The sequence below is a fragment of the Zosterops lateralis genome (assembly GCF_965231275.1).
Source record: "Zosterops lateralis genome assembly, chromosome: 1".
Classification (NCBI taxonomy): Eukaryota; Metazoa; Chordata; class Aves; order Passeriformes; family Zosteropidae; genus Zosterops; species Zosterops lateralis.
The window spans coordinates 83,385,182-83,406,285 of NC_139762.1; the positions used below are offsets into that span (position 1 = coordinate 83,385,182).

The following is a 21,104-nucleotide window of genomic DNA, read 5'->3' on the forward strand; positions in this document are numbered from 1 at the left end:
CAGTAACCAGGACAATCTAGATTTATTTTTCAATCTATAACCAGGCCTTTCAAGTTGCACTCCTTTAACTATGACATACAATGTTTGCTGCTGTTTGTGCTAGCACGATAAGCATTTCAGTTATCTAAGAAAACATTAAATCTCATCTTTTAATCAGAGAATCAGCCAGACATACACTACAGCAGCTCTGCTGTCTGCACACGTGCTCTTTAATCACCTCTTTGGCTCCAAGTGCCACTGTTCCCACCTGCAGTTTAGCTCAGGAGAGTATTTATCAGTATGAGACTTCATTATTAGACAGACCAGTGTGTCGTTATCACTCTACTGCTGCTTCTCTCATCCTGGTTTTTTTAGCAAAGGTTATCCAGTCAGTCATTCAGGGTAATCTAAAGGTAAATAGTGCTTAGAGAAGGGAGGAGGCAGATTTGAATGCACAAATAATGAAGTATCATTTATACTTCCCCTCTCCCTCATCTTTTGTAAAGAAGGGGGTCTAGCATTAGAGGAGACAGAGTAGCTTTCTGGAGAAGTCTGGAAATCCCCTGAAGGCTTCAGCCTCTTCTAATTTCAGCAGTCTCTGGAAGTTTACAAGATGAAGAAAGGCTACAAGTGGCAGCACAGCTTCTCGGAAGCTCCTGGGAGCATGGCCAGACTGAGGATGTCCAGACCACCAAGAAGACAGTCCCTGTTTTTGGATTTACTGTAGCTGTCTGCAAACCCACACTGCCATGCCCCTGAACAAAAGGTTCAATTGAGCAAGAGTCACGCGTACTCATGCCAGCAGTCCCACAGCAACAAATTAAGATCATGACATACTTCTGATGTTTGTACACCATCCAGCACAACAGAAAGTAAAGTCAGCCGTGCTGTCGGGTCTCACCGCGATTTAGGAGACTATCAAGGCAGATATGCCTCAGTTTGCAGAGAAGGCACTCCTGCCAAACAGGAGCTCCTTGCCAACCTGGTGGTGCTTCTTCATCACGCCAAGGTACAGGTCTTAAAACTAGCTGAGCGTAAAGAGAAAATTACCAAAGCCATTATTTGAACCACCACAGCTTTACTCTGTTCAGGTAACTTGTGTAAAGCAAAATGAAGTACCCTATGTTAGCATAGACCAAGGAAACTATTGCAGAGTGCTCAAGTGTAAGTGGTTCCCAGAAAAAAAAGCAACTACATAAAATTCACTGAAAAGGTGAACACCAAGGGCTGTGAAAAAGTAGACACAGCTCCAGGCTTCAGGAGCAGAAAGGGTATACTTCAAGAAATTACACTTTCTCTTTGTATCTGCAACTTGTTGCTGTTAGAAGAAGAACACAGATAGACAAACATTTCTTTATCTGACTCAGTACTGTCATTCTTAACATGCCCCTGGAGTTTCCTTAGGCAATGAACAGATTAAACAGCGTTTCTTCTGAGGATGCCTCATAAGATGCTTCACTTTCCAAACAAAAGACTGTTTGCATTTATGTAAAGTAACTTCCTGCACTGTTTTTTAAGCTATGCTGATTCTTTATACCATGATTTTGCAGCTTTGGTTTACTTCAAGCATCAAATGCACAAAGAGGATAATAGACTCAATTATGCTGAGTGCCGAGTAGCCAGCTATTCATCTCAGTAAACTCTCCTATAGCTTACTGGTATCCACAGCCTTCCAGAGTTCCTGCTCACTCAGTTTTACTCTCAGCCTTGTGACAGCAAACACACAGGCTATTACAAGAATAAATCCAACTGACATATCCAGACCAATGTTCAAGTTCTAATCCAAACTCCACAGTCCAGATCAATTAGTAATTCATGTGACACTCCTTTCTTAAAAATACAGCAGCACACTCCCCTACCAGACAGCTGTTTGATACAACGTATTTCAGCAAGTTGACACCCCAGAGTCTGAGGAAATGTGTTCCAATTAAGAGTCCTGAGGGAAGTGCAAGGTTCTTGGGTTTGTCCAAAGTCACTGCTTTGCAAACTATTTCAAGTTTACTCAGAGAGAGTGTGTATGTTTTACTGTTTTCTGCCAGAGGGTTTAACATGTCATACAAATAAAGAAAACACAGGCTTTGCACACTAGGCAAAAAACTTTAAAGCGCATTCTCAGACAACCCACATATTACATAATTAAAGACCTGTAACCTGGTTTCCTGCCTCTTAACTACAGTCATTTGACTAGGTAAGAGCCAAGTGAAAGGCTCAGTAAGTCAACAGAGTAACTGTGAACCTAGAATTTCAGCATTCCCATTGCTAAGAGAGCTTGTACAAACAAGGGCTTAAAATAAAGCCACTTAGCTTTGTCAAAAGTTGGGCTCTCTCTCCCAAAGTAGCAAAGCCACTAACTGCAGGAATCCTTCTGATTTTACAGTACTGGCTGTCAAGACTGGGAGCAATAACCCCAGAGACCAAGAACAAACAAGCCAGTTCGGGATTACAGGAGCAGCAAAGGCAGCAGCACATTCCTCCCAACACGCCACCGCACCTCCAATCCTCAGCGCCACAAATCACTGAAAACACACGATACCCTGGCAGGGCACACGGACCGGCTGTGATCCACACATTCCTACAACCCCCAGCAGACGTACCAGCCCACCATACAACATATATGAGAGCTACAACAGACCAAGAATTAGCAAAGGGAAAAGGAAAATGAGGGTGGCAGACATGACAGACCTGCATCTGTGTTCCATGTCTCTGCAGTGTCAGAGAATTTGTTAAATGAATCACAGGAATTATATTACGTCCCATGATACAGGGGAAAGCAGAAAGGCTTGTCAGTCTGACATTGGAAGAACTTATCTCCTGACCCCTTCTGGGCTTTAGCAACTCACTGATCAGAAAACCTTTAAGTCTAAAAAAACCTGGGGATTTGAACCCTGTTGACAACACTGAAACCTCATAGTGTGCATGCTCCAAGCCACTGAAGCTCCCTAAAAGCTATAGCCCCACAAACTTACAGAAGCCATTGCTACAGCTGAGCTAGAAACTTATTTTTCTGAAGGCACTTCAGATTTATTTTTAGGAGTCTAGTTATGTGAGTTATCACTACCTGCATTGCAATTGCTATCAGGGCAAACCAAAAACCACCATCACCCACCTTCTTCCTGTTACCTGTGCCCCAAATCCCAGCGTCTCTTTGGCATCCAGGAAATAATTTAATTAATCAATGTAGTCTAGCAAGAGCTGGACCACATCTAGCAGCCTCCAACAGTAGCTGGTAGCATCTATTTACTCCTAAAAGGCTTTTCTCCAGTAAGGCAGGAGTGAGCATAGTGAGTGTTAGCTGACAGCTCCAGCGATGCACTTTTACAGTGTGCATACGGGCTAACATTAGAGATTCAGCTTCTCTGGTCTGATCTTTGCAAAACTGACATTAACAGGGCTTTCAACACTCCTGAACCCAAAATTTGGCAAGAACTCTCCCACTAGATACAGTCTTCCCTTAGTAGGAACAAACCATTTCAAAAAATTGAGCTGTCTCCCCATACTTTGCACAGAGAAAATGGATAGTATAATCCACAGTGTCCACTTTTTGGACCAGACTGCCATTTATTATGGCAGAAGAAAATTCAATGCATCAGGGTTGCTGTCTTTTAATCAGCTAGCAATGGGGGAATCCAACTGACAGGCTTAGAAATGCTAAAAGCTTTGTTCTATTTTTAATGAGACTAAAACCACTGTGGCTGTTAGAGACAGTTTACATAGTTTACAGCTAAAATAAAGTCTTGAAAGAAAAGAAACAATTGCACAAAGTTCTCAGTGAAAGCAATCATTCCTTAGAGGTGTCTTCACCTATAAAGTACTTAGAAAAATGAAGTATTTACTGACTGATCAAGAATCCTTTAACATCTTTTTTTTAAAACAAACTAGGTTTATTTTCATTTCTAACAAAACACCACAGAATAAATGAAGTTTATATTAGGAAATTCTTCACAGTAGGAAGGTCGTATGCTTATATGGAAATTTTATTTCTTCTGCTGGCACTCATAGAACCTGATAACGTATGTCTAGCTTGTACTTAAGTGTAGATTAGCCTTACCTCCAAAGCAAGTCACTCTCATTGGCAAGGGACTGCCACTGACAAAGACAGATGTTCAAAACTACATCCTTTGCTGCATGTTCTAAGCTCTTTGGTTTTGGTCAATACTGACTCAAACATTAAATCCTCTGAAAAATCTGGTTTTTGTGAGACTGAACCGTACTTATCAATAGGAATTGAATTGAAAATTTGAGTTTTGTTACCATGAGAAAGTATAACCTAAAGCAGCAAGTCATATTTCTCTTTTTTTTTTAAGAGGCTTTTCAGTGAGGTCTTGTATCAAAGTGACACCTAACAGACTACACTAGTTAAATTGAGTCAAAAGCACAAGTTTATACATGTTAACTACTATACTGGATGGTGCTCACGCAATCTAAGGGAGTAATGGAACCCACAACAATGTGTTGTTGCTCACAAAACCTTCAGCCTATTCAAGAATCCTTACCAGGGTCACTTTCCATGTTTTGTCCAAGTTTCTGAAGTGCATGGTCAGACTATATTCCTTCTTCATCAGAAGGACAAAAAGAATCATAATGGGAGTGAATATTTGTACCCTGGTGCAATGGCAAATTTCAGCATCACACATTTGCTAACACACCTGTCCAACCTGAGAAAACATCTTCAAATTTATTTCCTTTAAGCTTGTATTAAAAAAAGGAAAAATTAAAAAAAATCTCGTATATTCTTTTTGGAGGAAGCTGTAATGCAGAAAGAAGGTACAGGATATTTGATCTTTTCCAACACACTGGCCTCCCCATGCCCAGACCTGTGAAATACAAGGTAGCTCATCTGTTCTACTTGGCATCAAATCCACTACAGCTTTGGTTATAGCAGCACTGCTGGCCAGCTGCTTCCAAGAACATTGGCTTTGGGAGTCAGGCTTTGACAGCATCCTTCTATCACGTGGGCAGGAGACGTTCCGCAAAATGCCTTCCTTGGACAGCCTGTCCTAGCACAGGCTAATGATGCCCTGAATTAACCTTGGAAGGCTCAGTGCTTGAAAGGGTGAGCTGGTGGACTCTGGATCTTGCACTGCAGCAACACATTTGTGTGTCTCACGCCAGGGGAGGGAGGAGAGAAGGGAAGACACCGCCTGGATTGAAGGAATCACTGTTTCCATACAACTGCAGTCTCTTCAGGAATTTATATTCAAATCTCTATGCTTTGGGAAGTGGCAATTGCAGCAGATAACCTAAATTATATTTAAGTGTATGTAAGCTTATATCTAGGAAGCCCTAGACATCAAGACAAATGAAACTCAACAAAGGAATGCAATACGAAATACAAAGGAATTTATATCATCTGAATGTGGGTCTGCTCTCTTACCAGCAATAGTACTATCCCCCTTTTGTCTTTGTGATGGTTCAGGTTCAAACTAAGAATCTGAATGGGCCAACAAGCGAAAACGTTGCCCTCAACAGAAGTGATAAAATTATAAACATCCTGTGGGAAAGGAGCCGCTATGCCCACACAGACCATTAAAATTTACTGGATGTCAGTGAGCAAAGTAACTCTCACCTGCTAATGAAATTGCTCTTCAGACCTTCAAATTGATAATTTGACCAATATCAAGCGTCACGTTGAACAAATTCATACAAGACTACTTTGCTATCCTTCTTCAACTATTAGCAACATGGACCTCATCACTACTTTTCAGCCAATTTGCTCAGTTGCTGAAGTTTAGGCTGCGCTTGGTACCCCTCCCCTCCTTCCCATCAGTGATCTTTGGCACTAGATACATAGTTAACTCTGCCGAGAAGTGCCTGCCCCATCCGATCAAACCTATGATCCTAATTACCTGAACCACACACCTTTCCACTCAGCTAAAGATCCATTCTCCTGCTGTTACATGGTGCCATCTGCCCCAGCACTCATTCCTCACTTCAGACAAGGGCATTTGTAGCTCAGATGACTTGCTCTCAATTCAATACAGAATTACTCTTTACACATCTCTACAACAGCAAGCATTACCAAATAAAAAAAAGACATTTCAGAATCTGAGATATGAGGCAAATGTTTATACACTTCAGTTGACTGCTCTATACCCCACTTAAAGCCCGCAGAAACCACAGACAGACGTCTAAGGCACAGTGATTATTCATGATTAATCACCTAGCATCAGATCTTGTACTGGAACAGACTGCTGCTGCATTCTCCCCAACCAAATATCAGAAAGGGTTACAGTGAGCAAAGCAGTAATGTAGTTCATGCAAAAAAATGCTGGAGTCCAAGAAACAGTCAGCAGTATATGAGTACTTAAAATAGTTGTTTTGTACTGCATATTCAACAGTAATGGATTACTTTGCAAACCTTCAGAATAGGAAAAAAAACCCCAAAAAACTCCAACATCATTACCAACATGAACAATATGCCTGAATATCTGCATTTCTTTCCTTAATCATGAATCTCATTTAACCTGTGCAGCTCTAAGAAAGTCACATACATAATTGCACCTTTCACATTGTCCTGGTTTAGGGGAAATTTGGGAGGAAACTTTCAAAGGGGCCCCTCTAGAAAGCAATTCAAGGAGCCCCTCCTCCAGCTGTTTCAGGAAAATATTTCCTTGGAGAAAAGTGAAAAAAAAACAACAAACCCTGTTTATTTAACAAGCAAAGTATTCATAAGCATACAAAATTGAACAATGTTAAACAATAAGACCTCTTGCTGTTCTGAAGAGAGATGGCAGATTCAGAAAGTCCTTTTTGTGGGGTGTAGCTTGGCTCTTTCAGTCCCTCATCAGTCCCTCCTGCACTGGAAAATGCCACATCCCAGGCCCTTGTGGGCCACAGGTGTGAGCTCCCGGTGTTTTCTGGGTTTTCAGTCCAGAGCAGGCTGATCAGTTCCAAGAAAAGGAAAAACCACAGTCTGGGGAACTTCTCTGACTCAGCTAGCTAAAAAAAAAAAAACCTAACTAAAAGCAACGGAGAGCTCTGTCCCACTGTCCCTGCTGCAGATAACACAGGGAGAAGAATGCAGAGGAGCAAGTGCTGTTTCTGCAAACAAACTGTGCACTTTTCTTTCCTCCCTTCACTCTCAGAACCAGTCTTAAAGGTGTTGAACTTAATATCCAGCCTAAACAGAACAGACAGTTGGGGATACAAGCATCATAAAGTCACCCTAGGACACACAGTAATGTTCAAAACAGTTTTCCTAGGGAAAAAAATAAATCCTCAGTGATGCTCTATCAGACTTCAGTAAGTTGCCACCCCCAAATATTAGCACATAATGGTTGGACAAAATTTCTAATACAAATTATGCTGCAGCCTGCATTACAGAAATATCTACATCGAAATTGTCAATTCACAACATCTGGAAAGAAAACAAAATTTAGATAAGACTAACAACAGGAGCCATCCTGACTATTCCAGTGCATCAGTGTCTTACTCCAATTTCTCAAAATGAAAGAAACTTACAGGGCTCAGTCTTCTTCGGTATCTTTACCGATAATTTGGATGAGGGTATCAATTGTACCCTCACTAAGTTCATGGGCAACAACACTAAGTTGGGTGGGAAAGCTATCTGCTGGAGGGCAGGAAGGCTCTGCAGAGGCATCTGGATCAAAGGGACATTTATATGAGGTTCAACAAGCGCCAGCTCCTGGACTTGGGTGACAATAACCCCATTTAACACTCCAGGCTGGGGAGGAGTTGCTGGAAAGTTGCCCAGTGAAAAAGAACCTGGGGGCACTGGTCAACAACAGCCAAACATGAGGCAGCACGTGTCCAGGTGTCCAAGAAGGCTGATGAGGTCCTGGCTTGTATCAAAAACAGGCCAGTGATTGTCACCCTGCACTCAGCCACACTTTGAGTCTCTGTGTCCAGTTTGGGGCTCCTTACTACAAGAAAGATACTGAGGTGCTGGAGCAAGTCCAGAGAAGGGCAACAGCACTGGTGAAGGGTCTGGAGAATGAGTCCTACAACAAGTGGCTGAGGGAGCTGGGGGTGTTCAGCCTGCAGAAAATGAGGCTCAGGGGGGCCTTTATCACTCTCTACAACCAAAAGAAGGGTGTAGCCAGGTGGGGGTCAGCCTCTTCTCACAGGCAACCAAAGACAGGGTGGGAGGACATAGCCACAAGCTGCACCAGAGGAAGTTCAGGTTGGACATGAAGAGGAATTTCCTCACTAAAAGAGATGTTAAACATTGGGACAAACTTTCCAAGAGGGTGATGGAGTCACCATCCCTGGAGGTTATATGCCATAGTCTAATTGACAGGGTGGTTATCTGTCAAAGGTTGGACTCAATGACCTTAGAGGTCTTTTCCAACCTAAATGATTTTCTTAATCTTCATTGTCTGTAGAAAAAGAAGTATCTAGGTTTGATACAAGCACCTCAAAAGTACTTTTTAGCCTGAGAACTTCTCTCAGTGCTCTGCCTAGTTTACCTGGCTCTATTCCATTTTCAAAAATCTAAGTACCATATGAAATATGCTCCATCGTTGCACTTGTTTCAGTATCAATAAAAATATATAATCGTATCTATCTGTCTCAAGGTAGTGGCTGCCATGTTTTCCTTTCCTTGAGGAAAGGGAGTTAATTGCAAGTAGCTCTACCAGTTATCCTGCATTAAGAAGATGGCTTTATCATAAAATCTTTATTGACTTAACATTCTCTGAAGGAAGAAAATTTACAAAAGATCAGCAATTTGCATTTAAATAGTAACAAATTACATGTAAAATTGCACGCTGTCCCAGAAAGCACAATACAAAGTATAAATCTTCAGTTTTTGCAGAAGCTGGCACACTAAAAGCAAGCACGTCAATCACCTCTTCATGCTTGGAAGGTTTTCTTTTTGTTTTGTTCTGTTTTAAAGTTGTTCACAGTGTAAGCGCGTCAAGTGACCACTTATTTTATACAGCTCCTCCCCACTTCTTTTAACACCCACTGGACACATCCAAGGAAGTTATCCACAGCACATCAGAACATACACTGAGGCACATGGTTAGCAGCAGCTGCTTTAATTCCACACAAAGCCTCTGAGGCTATATTAAAGCCTCCACAGATCAAAAGGGCTTCATAACTACCAGTATGCTACTGGAGGAAGATCTGGTGTGCCAAATATTGCCAAGGCAGTACATGAAACAAAACAAGCAAACTGCCTCCAAACAAGACCTGCCCAGAAGAAGGGTCTCCAGACAAGGAGATGTGAACAGAGACTGCAAAGCTGGTCAGCCAGAAGAAAAGTTCAAGAAGTCCCACAGTAATAAATCCACATGCAATGTTTCATCATGCTGGCTTTAGCAACACTGAAACACTACTACTTTCAACCACAAGAACATCTCTGCAAATGGATTTCTACTGTTCACTCCAAGAAAAGGTAGGATGCAATAGGATGAGCTGCTGTTCAATCAGTATTGAAGTGGCTTTTCTTTCTCTTCTGTGAAACCACTGCTGAAGACTAGGGAGGGGAAGTGACTTGTTTACCTTGCAGTCCCAAGGGGCTGGCAGCTTGCACACGAGCAGCCACCACACTTCAGCTGAATGGGGATTAATTCAGGGTGTACCTTTAGCAGCACAACCAGTATTTATTGTACTGCTTCCTCTACTTTTGAGCTATTCTTTCTAACCCAAAAATTAAGGCCTATGAAATAAAAGGTAGTGGAAAAGATCCCTGCTGAGATTAAAGTCAAATTGGAGATGGAAAAAAAAAAAAAAAAAAAAAAAAAAAGAAGAATCATAGGATGAGGAGGAGAAGAGAAAAAACTTTGAACTAAGCTTCAGAATCAAGCTGTAGGTGAGAGGAATGGGCCACCTTCTGGATAGAGATAAACAGAAGACTACTTATTTAGTTAAAACAAGAAAATTAATTGTGACAAATTACCTAGAAGCCCATTAGCACACCACAATACTGATAGCATGTGTGTAATCTCGCATCATAATAATAGATGTTTTTGTGTCAATATCCCTGTTTAAGAAGATGCTACTGACACAGTTGATGCATGAGAAGTTTCTGGTCTTGTGGGTTTGGATTTATTTTAATCTTCAGGGCAAGTCATACTCAAAAGATATGCTGTCAGAAAACTATTTTTCCAACTTGCTCTCATGCAGCATAGCAGTTATGGTTTGTGACTTAACCATACAGACAGTTCATGTTCAACAGCCAGCAGCTTGTCATAACTCTTGAGGACATAAAGGGCTCCAGAAAAAACAAGATTTCAAGAGATGCCTTTTTCAGAACATCTTTAGCACATTTCAGTTAGACCTTTTCACATCATGGCAAAAAATAATGTATTTTATGCAAAAATCACATCAGCAAACACATAAGAAGGAATTTTTTCCATCAGATTTGCAACACACTGCCTTATATACTTCTATATGGTCAGAAGTAGAGAAACAGGCCCTCTGAAGTCTTAATTCACATTTACCTTAGAAAACAGGCTCTACAAATGCTTCCAGCTACAAAATGCCTCAGGTGACTACCTCAAATACTGGCACATACATCTGAGTTGAAAAACTCCTTGGGTCTGTCCTGAATTTGAAAAGGAAAAAAAAATTCACCTAACTTAAAAGGGCATGTGTGGGTGAGTAAATATGTTGTTGCTTTAATAAATGGATTATTTATGTATGTATGTAACATGTGTGTTACATATAATCCTGGAGCTACCTTCTGTAGAAATCTTTCCAAGAGGTCAAGAGAAGACGTCATGGTGATGTGGCCAAAAATAATGAGCCCAAGAAAGAGCTCTGGAAGAAGGAGGATATGCAGAGGGGGAACAGGGTACGAGCAAACAGAAAGACTGTGCAGGATAAATGAGCTTCACTCAGCCAGGTGGCAGGAGACCCAGAGCCCACAGAGGGTGATGAGAAAAGATGGCCCATGGAAGTGGACTAGCCACAAATACAGTTAACTGTCTCCTGTCATCATCATTGCCAAGATGTCTTCCTGAAAGAGCCTGTGATCTCCTTACAGGAGAGTTAGAATATCTTCTCCCAGTCTCCCCTAGGCACTACTCTCCATCATCCTGAACATAACCACTCAGAGACCTGGGAAGTCAGGTCTCTCCCAGAGATGGAAGAGGTAGAAAACCCACAGGCAGGAAAGGGAGATGTTAGCCTTGCCAGGCTAGGCACAAACCCTTTGCAATCAATAATACCATGCATTTGAAGGCTTTTGTCAGCCCTTGCTCCCTGACCTGCATTGCCTTCGTGCTCTCCAGGTATGCAGGTGGCATCCCCTCTGCAGTGGGTCCACAGTGGAGAAGAAAGGCAACATCTGGCCAGGACTCCCCTAGTGCCTCCCCACCAAATGACTCGGAGCCAGAGGCAGTCATGACCAAAGGAGAGCAGCATTAGCCAGATCTGAGGGTGGATGCTCATAAGCCACTCAGCAAGGGGGAGCTTCCCTACACCATCCTAAGGACAGTCCTGGGGAGAAAAGGCTGGCAGGAGGTCCTTGGAGAAGGCAGCACGGGAGACTTGGATGTAAGCCTTGTGAGAGAGAGGAAACATCAGGGAAGCCAAGAGAGTGCCACAACAGGAGACTGAGTACCAACACCCTGGCTGGGAAGCCACAAAGTACAGTGCTGGGACAGGAAACACCTGAACAATTGGCTAGTACCTCTAGGTTCTCCTTTGCTTCTGTCACACTGCCAAGCCCCTCATTTTCCACCTCAATACTTCTTCCCAAAAGAAGCACTCACCATCTTTAAGAAGATTAATATTCAGAATACCTGTCTTGCTCAAACCAGAAGAGTCCATTTTTGCAGCCAGGTGCATGGGATGGGGAGAAACTTGACACAAATCAGCTAAATCACATTTCTGACCCACTCACAAGCAAACAGTGCTGTTCCAGCTGCAGCCAGCACTGCACAATACAAAGATTTCTGGCGTGGGGTGAAGATCACAAGTGACCAGTGAGCCAGCTAGGGAAGCATTTTCCTGCTTGACCAACAAGCTGGCAAAGCCAACTGATAGACAAAGAAGAGCCATTTGGGGAGGAAGAGGTTGATGGCAGTGGGGATGATGCAGAGATGACAGTAATGAGTAAGCAAAGAGAACAAGACTACCAGCAGCAGAATTACAGTCCTGGACTGTGGGAAAGCAGATTTTTGGCCTGTTCAAGGATCTGTGTGCAAAGCTCTCATGGCAGACTTCTCTGAAGAAACAAGGTAACCAGGGGAACAACCTGATCTTGCAGGATAGCCTCCTCAAATCTCAAGAATGGTCCACTGTGGCATACAGAAAGTCACAGGGGCATGGCAGAAAGCCAGCTGAATGGACAGACATCTCCTGCCTCAGCTTAAATGCTGAAACACAAAGAAGGTTGAAGCAGGAAGAGGTTATGCAGAAGGAACATGGAGACTGTGCACATCCAGAGGAGTTGGATCAAGCAAAGGATGTCAAGAAAAAAACAAGAAATTGTTATATAGGCAAGTAAGGACAAAAGGATTGCTAATATTAGTTTTGTGAGCTCTCGGTTGTGCACAGGATCCAGCAGCTAAAGACAAAAAAGAGCAGTGATGTTTTTGCCTCAGTTTTTCCAATTGCTCTTCATGTCTCCCTGTTCTTTGAGTACAGTGTCAGCATCTGGAGGATTGAACCATTACTCACAGCAAAGGAAGGTTAAGGATCAGACAAGCTAACTAGGAGCAGATAGGATGCATTAGAAGATGCTAAGGACACTAGCCAATACTATGCTAGCAAGGCTACTCTCTCATCTTCAAAACAGTAAGTCACTAATCAGAGTATGATCCTGGTGACTGCAGAGGCAGAAAACACATTCCTCTTCAAAACAGGTGAGGATGACAAGAAGAACCAGAAGCTGGTCAGCCTTGACAAGTTGGCAAGAGTATCGAGCAAGTCCTTCTGAAAGTCACTGCCAGGAACTCAAAGGACAAAAAAAAAAAAAAAAAAGGAACTTGTAAATCTATGCTGGCTGTTCCAAAGAAAAAGTCATACCTGTCGGCAATTTTATTCCATTTATACTAAGGGTCTTATTTCTCAAGAAACCAAAGCACTTACTCAGATCATGGGTCATTGTGCTGCCTTCTGATTTCACCTAGCTGCACATACTAGGTTTCTCCAAATACATAGTTAAAATTTTACAATACTGGACAATCACATGGGATTTTTGGAACATCTATTTTCATTAGAAGAGCAGGTGCTTCATTTGTACTCCCCACAGCCCAAAGCAACCTACCTCAATACAGTTGAAAGCTGTAGAAAAGTCAACTGAATACTTGAGAAGAACCTACTGCAACAGCACAAAATTCATCAAAAATACCTCTTTGCCTTCACTGAAGTATCAATTCTACGAATCTTATGTGAGCTGAAATAATGGCCTGTCACTCTCCTACACTAATAGCTTCAAGAACTTCTTCAAGAAAGGTGCCAACATCACTTTGTCAGAAACCCCCTCCTGAACTGTACAGAAGTATTCACTATTCTGGGGAAGTTGCCAGCATGACAGTATTTACTGTATGACTAATATGCATTAATGAAGCACAAATGGACAACTATTTACTTGTGCTAATAACTAAAGCACTTTATTAGAGCTAAGGCCACTAGCATGAAGGATTGCCAGGCTCCCCCACTTGCCAAAATTATGTCAAAAAATGGAGCCAATGTGTAAGACATCAAGAGCTACAGCCAGTGTATAGTAGAGTCTTAAGTCATTGTTTAACATTCAGCTTGCAAAGGACCAGCATGCTCCAAAACCACTGGCTGTTTCCGAGGGCTTGCCTTTTCATTGTAGAGGCTAGAATTTCAAATATGCACACTGGTCGCACCAGAAGGCAGGCCAAAGCTATCTTAAAATAGCAGTAAAGCCTGAGAGCTTTGCTGGGCATTTGTGTTCTACTTTTGATTGCTCACGGTTCTTTCAAAACCAGAAATAAAAACACTGTATCTTAATGCCTCAGATTAAAATATCAATACTATCTAGCATGAAAGGCCATTAATACCAATAATCTGGCCCTTTGTTCATGAAGGATTCCTGAAAGCTGATCAATTTGGTAAAATTCCACCCTGAAAAAGCAAAATCAGCCCTACAAGAACGAAGTCCTTGCTCTGTGCACCACTTTCCACCCCACCTCTCCACAAAGGGAACATACCTGAAACACTAGGAATGAAAGATACACCTCAAAAAGCACCAGAGTTTTGTGGGAACCTAGGAATAGCTTTTTAAAAAGACCACTTTAGGTTACATTACACTAGGAATGGAAAGAAAAGTTCTTAGGAGATGCAAAAAAGAGCAGGTAAAGACTGTTTTCAGTCATAGCTAGTACTAGGTGGACCTGATATATTTATCTCTAGCTTCACAGAGTAAATGACACCTTCACCACACCAAGGACACTGAGTTCAGGCTCTCCACTCTTCTTTGAATTAGCAGCTTCAACTTGGAGCAGAAAGTCTGCAAGTGTAGAAACAAGAAGATCTGTGCCATGAGACATCACGTGAACAATAAAGTCTGGAAACTGTACCCACAGTTTCTTTCTAGAAGCAGGAAAATTCTCAGATTTGATCACACGAACAGCTTCACGCAGAATCACAGGATTTGGGGTGGTAGTTTGGAGGAGTTTTTTCCTCCTTCTTTAACTTAAAAAATATCTATAAATAGGTGCTTATGAAATATTGTCCTTCCTTTGATCAAACAGATTATCTTTGGACTATGTAAGGCAAGAAAATGTACTGGGCATAACTTTATGCAAGTTCTGTATCTAGATATATTTCTAGGAAATACTTAAATATAAGGCAACATTGTATCACTGGTCTTTTCCAAGGATAGAAAAGATCTCTCTGAGCCAACTGGCATGGACAACAACACTAAGAATTATCTGAGCCACAGTGCTTTCTTGAAAAGTGACAGCTCCAAATACACAGCAATATTATCTTTCTCTTAAAAAACAAAATAATCTTCTCCATTGGTTACTATTTACTCATATGTAGAGCAATGAACATCTGTAGGAGGAAGGTTCATTAAAAGCACAGCCCCCCCCAAACTATCACTAATGTAATTCCAGTTGGCTATAACCAATGCAGTTTAAAAAAAAAATGCTTCTTTTGTATTTCAGGTTTCTATCTTCTTATATTTTTGCAGGCATTTGAAGTGTGAAGCTGTCTTAGGACTGGTACATCAACTCTCTTCTGTTAAATTAGAGCTGCTATGAACATAAAAAACTCATACTGGTACTTCTCCAAAATAACCAGTTGGTAAACAGCTTGTTAAATATTTACTCATTTGGAAAAGATTCAACTCATGAAAAAATATGCAGGACTTTGTTTGGTGCTATAGTCTGCTAAACTGATTGTTGCCATTGCTTCAGAATGTTCTCATGAAGTTTTGTGAGAGAACAACAGAAAATATATCTATTCCTATCAACGTGGGTATGTTTTGAGTCTGGAAGTACCATCTTAAATAGAAGGTTTGTACAGAAGTCAGAACCAAAGGAGACCCACTGCTTTTGATTTTCACACTATCCCTGAATGACTGGTGTTGGACAAGACCTCTGGATGTCACCTGGTCCAATCCTCTGCTCAGGCACGGCCACCTACACCCTGAGATCGTGTCTGGATGGCTTTGGATGATCTCCAAGGATGGAGATTTCATCACCCCTCCTAGGCAACCTCTGCCAGTGCTGTCACTCTCACAGTGAAAGAGCATTGCTCAATATCTAGAGGGAACCTCCTGTGTTTCAGATCATGTCCACTGGCTCTGCACACAGGGAAAAGACCCATTCTCTTTACAATGTTTCAGATATTCATATACATTCCTAAGATCACCCCTCAACTTTCTCTCAAGTATAAAAGTAGCAAACCATAGGCTTAAATATGAATAAAAACCAGAGCTAAATCAGGAGACTGCTTGCATTTAATGACAGGGTAAGTCTAGTGTTCAAGCATGAAATCATTAACAGGAAGATGCAAAATTAAACTCCTTTATTTCCTCACTTGATTTGCAACATCTATATTGTTTCCTGACCAACGGTAGTAGCAATGCAAGTAGCAAATGGTATGATTGACCACTAGAGTCAGGAGTCTTTTTTTCTCAATAGGTTGAAAAAGTTCATATAATTGGAAAATGTGGACCGAGACACTTGAACTTTCTTGTTTGCATTCACCTTCAAAAAATACTTCATGTTTTGCCAACCAACTTCTGTAAATTAGAATACAAAAGCAGAAGTGCAAACAATAAGGTACATACTTGTGACTGGACATGTAGAAAGGTAAACTGATACATCAAAAACCAAGAAAAAAAATTTGACCAGTATTTCTTGTAAGGAGGGAAACCATAATCAATTGTATATAAGCTTACTGCAAGATAGAAATTTCTTCAACATTACTTTGCTTCATATAAAGTATTCTGATGATCCAACATAAGGGTGGCAAGCATGCTTCCACTTCTCTTTAGGAGGTCCGGACCCCACTTTAATTTCAATGTTAATGAAAACAACTCGTTTCAGGACAATTTTTTAAACAAATTTCTTTCCAAGAAAAATAAAGGCTAGAAATCCAGTTTCAGTTGGTCTTCAATGAAAACTAACAAGCAGCATCAACTCTATCTGTAAAAAACATTTGCAGTCTGCACTCAGGGAGACAGATTTCATAACTTCATATTGGAGGCAACATGTCTTGTAAAAACATTCACTAATGTTCGCGCTGCTTTGTACTTTGTCTGCTCCAGTCCGTCAACCCTCTGCACCACATACATGTAAACTGTTAAAAGCAAGAGTATCGTCAATAAAAGATTTGTTGACTGACACCATATTTCACAAATCTGATGACTTTCTGCATTGGCAGTAGCAACATTTCAGCTTTTCTTTATGCAATATGTAGAAGAGTGATGCAATGTAATAATGCATCTGGTGTTTTTTCACTCAGTTATGCCCAAGGACTTTGAAAGCCTGCTTGTGCACTCTGGTCCTTCATATTGTCCTCTTAGTGTGAAAAACTCAAACTCCAGAACTAATTTTATGCAAGCAGAATCCTTGTCTGTTTAAGCCTAATAAGAGGAGGCTTAAGATTCAAAGCAGTTTGTTTTGAATCCTGAAAATCATGTATTGGGTTTGTGTGAGAAGGCTTTGGCAGTGCAGGGAGGGACAGGGGTGTCTTCTGTGAGGAAGAAAAAAACCATCTGTTCAATTAAGTCCTGGTTCTGACCAAGACAGGGTTAGTGTTTGCAGCAGCTGGGAGGCAGCATTGCTAGGACAGGGAGGTTATTCTGTACCACCTCACCTCATTGCCTGGGGTGGAAAAATGGAGATTCTGAGGAGAAGGCGTTTCTTCCTGATGAGCAAGCCTGTCACTGGTCAGGTTCCATGAGCATTTATTTTGCATGTGAAATTACTCTCCAAGAAACACTTAAGATGTCAATATTGTTGCTGTTCCTTTTCTTATCTCATGGCTGTTTCCCAGTAAATAGTTCTCATCTTAACGTGTTATCTTTGCCTCTTCTGCCTCGAATTCTCCTCTCTGGCCACCTCCAGTGGTAGGGCTGGGGAGGTGACCCAGCAACAGTGTGGTTTGGAGAGTCTCAGTGGTAGAACTACATCAAGGAGCACCATTCCCAAACCATGACAGACAGCAGATGAAGAGAGGAGTAGGAAAATGTGAGAGAAACACCTCTGCAGAAACCAGGGTCAGTGGAAAAGGAGGGGGAGGAAGTGCTCCAGGATCTGGAGCTGAGGTTTCCCTGCAGCCTGTGGTGCAGCCCATGGTGAGGCAGCTGTGCCACTGCAGTCCATGGAGTCCCACAGGGAAGCCAGAGATCCACCTACAGCCCATCCAGGGCCCTGTGCCAGAGCACGTAGATGCACAAATGAGGCTGTGACACTGCAGGAGCAGGCTGCAGGCAGGACCTGTGCACGCAGGGAGAGAAGAGCTCACACTGCAGCAGGTGAACTCCACAAGGCACAGCAGTCTGGTCCAGAAGGACTGCACCCCATGGAAGGGACCTATGCTCATGTGGGAAGAACCCACACTGGAGAAGTTCATGGAGATCTTGTCTCCCTGGGAAGGCCCCCATACTGAAGCAAGGCAAGAGTGTGAGAAGGAAGGATTGTCAGAGACAATGTGTATTGAAGTGACTGCAATCTCCATTCCCTTTCATCACGGGAGGAGAGGAGAGAGAACAACTCGGGAGTGAAGTAGAACCTGGAAAGAAGGACAGGGTGGGGGGAATGTGTTTTTAAAATTTAGCTCCATTTCTCATTACTTTAACTCTGATTTGATTGGTCATAAATTAAACTAATTTCCCCCAGTTGAGTTTGTTTTGCCTGCGATGGTACCCAGTGAGTGACTTCTCCCTGCACTTATCTCATCCTGCAAGCCCTTTATTATATTTCCTCCCCCCTGCCCAGCTGAGGAGGGGCATGACCAGAACCACTCTGGCCTGGCCGCTTTCTTACCACAACTGGCAAATGACATCTCCAAAGAATCGATAAACAATTGTCAACAGCCAAGCTAATAAAGATATTCAGTGTCAGGCAGACAACGAGGGCCAAAACATAGGTTTCAACAGCCCTTTCCAAGCCCACTTGGATACAAATTCTGCAACTAAATGTTTTTCATGTATGTTTTGTTAATGATAAAAGACATTTTATGCACAGAAACATGGACTGCAGCATGTATACCTATATTAACACTAAATAACAGACTGTTATGTTCTATACCAAAGTGGCAGAGATGACTGACTCATATAGAAGGCACCTGGATGTTACAAGCATGAGGATTATTGCATCCATCAAGGTAATTCTCAAATTAAAGGTTTATTCAAATCAAAAGGTGGGGTTTTTTTCTCCCTTTCACTAAAAGAGAAACTCTCTCTTCTCTAACTGCCCAATCTAAGCAAGCCACCTCTGAAAATAAAAAAAGCAAGTTTCTCAAAAAAACACACTCACTAAGATGAAGCACACTAGGAAAACAATATGCCATGGACTTTGATCAGATGGCATCCAAAGGTGTCTCCTAACTTACAGTATCATTTTATTGAAAACAAGGATCAAAGCTTGCCGTACTAAAACCTGGAGAACCTCTGCTCCAGATGAAGAGAGAGCAATGTTGCTATTGTAGTTCTAGGATTGGCAGCAAATCACCTTCACATCCACAAATCTGACATCACTGAAAGAGGCTTTCATTATAGTAGCTACCCTCTGATTAATTCTCTTATGTATTTAATTCCGCCTCTTGAAGTGCACAAAGCTTCTCAAGTATGATGTGCAATATTCTGCACTCTTATCTGATCAAGAGGATTATTAGCAATCCTGAAATCCACAGCTCTGTATACATAAGAGAAAGCAATTTCCATTTTCTCCCTACTTTGTGGCCAAGTGCTTGTAGTCCATTTTATACCAAGTTACAAGTTCTTTCTCAAATAAGAATTCACTAAAACCAAACTATATTAATTATTACTGAAGTCATACCTGCATCTTGGTCATAAGAAAACAAACAGAAGGCAGAAGGTGGAAGAAGAACAGAACATTCCTGTGTGCCCAAAATTTTAATATTCATAAAATGAGAAAAAAAAACCCTCGATTTTTGTTATTTATGTCACCGAGACTTGTACAATTAAAGCAAAGGGTTAAAGAACTAAATACTCCCCAAGAGTTCAAGTCACTGCACATAAATACTGTTGTGACTACAGATTGCAAAAGAACGGAAACACAGTAAATCATCCTGTTTTTTCTGAGAAATTCTGGGACTATGTTCTGAATTTCCAGGAACAGAAGACAAATACTGCCAATTCTCACTGCTGGATTTTTATTGAAGAGTTCAAGAATTTGGAAAGGACCCCTGAAAGCGACTGAAAGATAGTATTGATTTTTTTTTTTTACAGAGCTAGAGATGGTTTCTAGGAGAATGCACTCAATGTGAGTGGTTTATGTGCTCACTCCTGAGAAAGTTAAAAGAAAAAGAAGAAAAAAGCTCTTAAACAAGACCTGAAAGGTTCTGAAAGCATCGAACCTTGCGAACAAAGAGCCCAGTAAGAAAGTCAGAGATCTATACCTTGCCCATCTCTCCACAAACATTAAAAAAAATGGGAAAACGTGGATTGGCAGCAAGACATTCTAAAGGATATTCTGTAGAGCATACTCACTTACCCAGGTTCTCATTTTTCTTGCCTTAAATATAATCCCAACCTCCAACGTGTCAATTTATTCTAATACTGAATTTTCAGCACCAAGGTCCCAACCTTGGGATCTCTGGAGCTGTGTCCTTCATAGCTTTTCATTCACATTAAGTAAGAAAATGTGCTGAAAAAATAGAATACTTCTTTACACTCTCATCTAGAGCATATTTAGTTTAACCTTCTTTCAGCCCTTTACCAACAAAATGCTTTCACTGCAGCCAAATTTGAAAGACAAGTTGATGAAAGCTCCTAAGTCAGATTTAGTAGGGGTGGAAAAACAGATGTTCAGGGTTTTTTAATGCAAACTTCAGTTCTGACAGAAGGCACAGTAGTTGTGAATGGGCTTCCACAGCTAGTCTTCAAACTGGTTATAAGCACTTAGGGTAGTTAATACACAGTAAGCTTTGACCAAAAATAACTGAGCCACTTTCCCACCATCTTAAGTCACCCCATGTTGCTCTGACACTTCCAGTCTGCTGACTGCTCCAGACTAAAGCAGATTATCTATAGAGTTTGTCAGAGAAAGGGAAGTACCAAAATGAAAATTCAAGTTTTTACTTCCTATGAACCACAAAAGACACTGTTTTCACAGGAGAGATTGACACTTAGTTAAAAAATTTGCAGCTCAAAAATGACTGCCTAGAATGTCAAGTTTCTCTTACATAGCTCTCCTTCCCCTCAGCTTCACATCATGACTCAGATGATGCTCTAAATGAATTGGAAGCATAATCTCACAGTGCATCAAAATTATGAAGTCTAGGCACATCTAGTTACATATTCTTTTAAACTCATAGATCCAAGTATAGTAACAGATTTTCAGGACATCCAATTTCTCAAAGTCCAGTCTATATTTATAGCTGTAAAATGAGCTATAAAAGAACTGTTACGTTTTTCCTGCTATTGGGAAAAACATTCAGGTACATTCAGCTGACAACTCAGCATATACTAACATTAGATTTTCAACTAATTAGAGGTTTCCTGTTGGAAAAAAAAATTAAGTTGACATATTACACAA

The 21,104-nt window shown here is 41.3% G+C and overlaps 1 protein-coding gene across 3 annotated transcripts in view; it reads right to left on the reverse strand.

Annotated features, from left to right (window-relative positions):
* Window positions 1-21,104, reverse strand: part of GRB10 (growth factor receptor bound protein 10) — a 144,373-nt gene that overhangs the window by 86,341 nt on the left and 36,928 nt on the right. The gene's annotated exons all lie outside the window — the stretch shown is intronic.